The 5,740-nt window shown below is 30.9% G+C and overlaps 1 long non-coding RNA gene across 1 annotated transcript; it reads right to left on the bottom strand.

The window, feature by feature from the left end:
* Positions 1 to 2,641: 2,641 nt before the first annotated feature.
* On the bottom strand, positions 2,642 to 4,268 carry LOC137630856 (uncharacterized). Its single transcript, XR_011041777.1, has 3 exons — positions 4,176 to 4,268; positions 3,741 to 3,922; positions 2,642 to 3,064 (listed from the first exon to the last, which is right to left on the bottom strand). It is a non-coding gene; the product is annotated as an uncharacterized lncRNA (long non-coding RNA).
* Between the last annotated feature and the right edge of the window lie 1,472 nt (positions 4,269 to 5,740).

Raw genomic sequence — 5,740 nt, 5'->3', positions numbered from 1 at the left:
AGTTTTTTTTTTTCAGGGTTCGCTTTATCTTATGTTATTTGAGCATTTAATTATCATTTATTTTATGTTTTTGGCTTTCTATAATCTATGAATATTATTTCAGTATTTGAATATATTAACTCATTCTCTGTCTCAAACAATAGAAGGCCTTTTGTGATGTCTATCTTTTCTTGGTGTGGTTTCATTAGTAAATTTCATTAATTTCTTGTAGTATTTATCTATTTTTTTTTTTTGTAATCTTGATAATTAGCCTACATCAAAATTTCTTCATCTTCAGATATCTTACATTTTATATCCGTAATTTCTTTTCTCTTTACTATGTGGTCTTCATCTACAGTAATGTTGTAGTGGTTTTTATCTATCTCTAGTATTTTAATAGAAGGCCCTGGATATTTAAGCTCAAAACTTTTAAGATAAGGTTTAATTACTTTTTTAAACAAAGAAATATTTATTCCACCCAGTCATTTCTGTTGTCTTTCAAAGATTCTGTTGAATTCTGGAGTATGAAGATGCAGGTGGAGAAAGAGCATTTTAAAACGTGGCCAAATTTGCCTTAAAGATATTATGTCTTCCTATCAACAATGGTGATTTAATCAAACCGGACCTCAGGAACAGAATGGGACATGGCCTCCTAAAGGCAATTTTGTATGTAAGTGCCATGCATACTCAAGAGGGGGAATGCCAGAGAACTTCAACTCATTTATTCAATAAGGGGAGGAGGACCAAAAAAGCCAATGTCCAGATTTTGAGCCAAATGAAACAATGATTAAAGCACTATAAATCTATTTTTAATTTTATGATCATATTGAATAAACAAATTCTCTTGTTAATTTTATTTTCATTTTGCTAATCTTAATTCTGTTAAATGTCATCTAATTAGTATTTGATTTTGCAAAAGTATTCAGCTTTATCTTTATTTGGAAAAAAATCGTTATTATACTCCTCTAAAAAATCTTAGCTGATAGTTTTCGATTTTTCCCTAATTTATTTCTAAAGAATATCAAATGAATAGTATTACTAGCAATATAATGATGCGTAAGTTACTATAATTTGACTACTTTTGAAGTAAATGCCGCGACAATCAAGGCTTTGTACCGTGGTTTGGAACTTTGTATGTCAAATTACATGGCAATGAAGTAGTGAGCTCTAAGCTATATGGTTCCCAAGTCTTAGAATGCAATACGAAAAGTAACGAAAATAGTTGAAACACAAATGTTCAAAATTCTAACTGAAAAATAAGTTTACACCAAAAGTATTATGTTTGAGCCAAATCCAGGCTCTGTTACAAACACCAAGTAGAGATAATAGTTGCACGTTCACTACCCATCAAAATAAATTCACATTGAGATGTCAAATTAGTGATTTTTTTCTCATTATTTACCGCTCAAATTTAAAATGATCTCCCTTAATTAAAGTAGATAAATCTATCAAATCAATCTATATTTATTAAAGGATTTGATTTTTCTCTAAACCTGCGTTAGCATCGGATATGGCTAATGGTCGTTCCATACTTTATCTACTGCAGCTGTTAGCCCAATGAACACTTCAATGATCCTGGGTTACCTTAACGTTGTACAGCACCCGAAAACAACTCCATATATAAACAATGGAAGACTTTGTAATTATTCTTTAACTTAAAAGTTTTAAGATTTACATTTAATGTTAAGTAAAGTTTTAGTTTAATTAGCTTTCGACTTTGATCGACGTTAAAATATTAAGAAATTAAATTATTTTAAGGCAGTTTGATTAGCTTTCGACTTTAAACTGATATCAAGACTTAGAATAATGAGATACTTTGGGACAATTTTTTTTTTCCTCAAAATTGGTTCCACCCTTTACTGAACTTTCAGTAGCCTACAGCGAAACTAGATTGCTTGTACGATCATCAAACAATTTTACTATAGGGTACTCTATTTCCCTGGCTTCCAATGGTCAAAGACAAATCACTTAGACTGTTAACCAAGTCTTTAGTAGTTTTCCTTACACGTGCTTTCTTTTATGAGGGAATCCCTAGACTACAACCACCATCTAAATGGTTCAAGTCTGCTGTATTGTTAAGCCAAAATATTTTCATACGAAACAGAGCTCATTACAGAAAAGTCATAAAAGTCTAACGAATCTCTTAACAGTGACTGGCCTGACAATCTAGATTTTAACTAACAATTGTAGCCTTTACTACTTTCCTTAGAATCAGTAAGAATGTTCGTTCAATACATCAAACTTAGAGGTATTTTTCATGAAGACTCCCCAATCTTTCACTTCAGTCTTTAGCATAATCTCCACAGTGTTTACCAGTAAGTATATGCAGAGTTTCACAATTTGGATTTCAGAGAAGCTACCCTTTTTAATTTATTTTTTTTTTATTATCCGGCGAACCGTTCAACAAAGGCATTAATCCTTCGAATTTGAAATCTTTACAAAAGAAGTTTAAATGGAATTCGTTTCTGTTCTCTTATACCTTTGGAGTGATAACAATGCGTTTCTTTTTTGTCAATAAGTTATTTCAATACCGGAGTTTTAGCTTATAAGACTTTTTAATCTGTAATTGATTTAAAGTCTTTAAACCAAAAATAAGTGTAACAATCTTATTTTCAACCTTAGCATCTCACAGATAAAGCAAATAGGACAACTACGTAGTAAATATAGAAATTTATTTAATGAAATTATACAATTATCAAAAAAAATTAGGTTCAAACAACCATAAATATGAATCAAATAAATTTCAATATACTTCATACTGCCTAAAATTTATTAAATCTTCAGTTATCAGATTTAACAAAATTGCCAACTTCGATAAAAATTACTAAAAGAAAATTTACCTTGAACATAGAAATATTAAATTATTTTTCATTATAATTTAGTTACTTAAAATCTGCTTGTCAATTCTTCCAGTACAAACCGAGTTTTAAAAAAAATCCTAATAACATCTTCCTCCAAATACTTATAGACTGCCTTGAAAGTATTTCCGGTAACTTTTTTCAACCAAACTAAACAGCCATGGGTAGAAATTGAGGTTAAAGATTCAATTCATATTCCATTTCATCATGAAGTCGCGTAATCCGATCTGAAAAAGTGTCAGGCGTCAGAAAAGTTTCTAGTTAAGTTTGTTATCCCTACATAAATTGATTGATATCTTAAGCCTGTATGTTTAATAACAAATAGTATCCGTATACTACAGTACCAAGTTTCGTACAACAAAGTATGATATACGTGCAAATAATCTAAACTTGAAATATTATCATAAATTTTAAATGGAATAAAATATTTTATTTTTCCTTCTTTCCTTTCCTTACTGGGCTATTTTCCCTGTTGGGGCCCCTGGGCTTATAGCATTTTGCTTTTCCAGCTAGGGTTGTAGCTTAGCAAATAATAATAATAATAATAATAATAATAATAAAAAAGCAAGACAAATTTACTTAAATATAAAATAAAATTAGAATATCATTATCAATCTTGAATGGAATATAAAAAAAGAAAGCAAGACAAATTTACTTTAAGTGAGAGATCAACAGGCTTAAGAGTTAACTGCAGAACCTGAATAAAGTACGATAAAGTTAACACACTCACCAACATTAGACGAAGGGGTTTAAAAGCAAGCCTCCCTATAACACACGGCAGACCTTATTACTGGTCTACCGTGTGCTATAGGGAACGTCCTCCCACAATTGGGGGCGCAGCCCCCAATCGGGGAGGACTGGCTTGCTTGGGATTGAATTAAAACAAAAGAGAAGAATACTTGCCTTATAGTTCAGCCTGAAAAATACTTCACCACATTCCAGCGTTGTCACCAGTCTATATGTGTGTATCCAGCGACCAAACTTGGGTATGCAATACGGGTAATACCGGCGGTTTTAACAAATTCGCATCCAGATTTATAGGCTTCAAACGCAGAGGCAATCAGGGTATACCAGATTTTTCTTTCCTGGAATTACAGATAGAAGTTGAAACATGTGTAGCCTATATAAGGAAAAATTCAGTATAAAGAATTTATAAAACCAAAATGTTAAGACACGAGCATTAACAAAGACGTTATTTAAGACATGGATATTAACAACATCGATATTCAAGACATGGATATTTGAAAGAAATGTGTGTGCAGAAATAAACATATCAACACCTAAAGAAAAAAAGGTATAAAATTATTAGAAACTTAACGCCCGCAGTTCTTTACTTACCAACGATCTTCAACGATCCTCAAGTGATTTTGTAGCCTACAGGTTATCACCGGTCACGACTCCACACCCAACTGCTTAACTTTCCAGCAAGACAGCCTTAGAAAACTTCGCTATGCTAAGCCAAGGACTCTAGACAGAGAACTGCAATGAAAGGTGGCTCCCTCTATTGAGCGAACGGATAACAAGACGGAATAAGATGGGTTAACCATTCAATTGTAAATTTTGCGACATATTTGTTCATGATTTGCATTACTCATCATCATCATCATCACCTGCATTGCTACGTCAATATATTTTATTCTTATATTCATGACATTCTTAAATTTTAGATTACTAAATTGCAATTTTATATACAGGTAGCCTACGTAAATAGATTAAGAATACATATCCTTATGTTTCTCAGTCTATTTTTCTGAAACTTAATAGCTATATCTCTTATAATTTAGTTATTTTTCTTGCAAATTTAGTATATTACAATCATTGTTAAATGTTCTATACTATATCACGTTCGAATAAAGTAAAACATAATGCTGTAGGCTATATTTGATTGGTTAAACATAGCCACAAGTGCATATGTGTAGGCATATATTTGATTATAGTCTGTTGGTCACTGTAGAATGGAAATATTAGGTGTTGACCTATATAAAACACAATTGTATTTTTTTATTGAAACGGAAATGCATGATGTACTCATGTATACTCTTTAGTAATAAAAACTAACAAATGTATAAATATAAAAAAAGGAACAAAATAACCCACCAAATTGTATTACACATAAAAATAATCACAAGGGGTTTGGCAATAGAAATAAGGTAGCATACAAGCCAACCAAAAAATGCAAGATAAATCACACGCAGATGAATTTTAATAAATTATGCATAAGTAAAAATAACTCAGTAAACAATAATGCACATATAAAAAAATAGTAAATTCACCAAAATTAACTTACAAGTAAACCAACATTGCATCATGAATTACATGCAAATAAACCCTAATATAATTATAAATAAGAGAAAACATACTAAAAATAAAAAAAAAAATTCTTCAAGAATTAAATACATGGTGCAAATATAAGACAAAGCAAGCATGCAAACATAGAAAGCACAGACAGTAAACACACATTCAATGTACAAGAAAATACATATACAAACACATACAGTATACAAATACTGTAAAATGTTAGTCTCTATTTGGGAAATAGAAAAAAAATAAGAAGACAGGGAACACTAACAAAATAACACTTTGAAGCAGTATACTCCTGTATTGCTAATCATGTGTGCAAACATGCTGAAATATTCATGCACTTATTACCGGTAGTTAATTTAAAGAATATGTGAAATATTTGTTAGTTTTCTATTTTTACAGGGACCTGATTTTTTATTCTCTTAACTCACCTGAATTTGCACAAGACTGCTTAGTTGCTGGTTTGAGTATGATGAAGTCATAAAGTTACTCAATAAACTTTGAAAAAAAAAAGTGTGAAAAAATATACTGCGGATGCCTTGCCTTAATCTTATATCCAATATCAGTGGGGCTTACTCATTAGTAGCACATATTTCAATCAT

Source organism: Palaemon carinicauda, chromosome 39 (genome assembly GCF_036898095.1).
Source record: "Palaemon carinicauda isolate YSFRI2023 chromosome 39, ASM3689809v2, whole genome shotgun sequence".
NCBI classification, from domain to species: Eukaryota; Metazoa; Arthropoda; class Malacostraca; order Decapoda; family Palaemonidae; genus Palaemon; species Palaemon carinicauda.
This window is presented reverse-complemented; position numbering and strand designations above follow the sequence as displayed.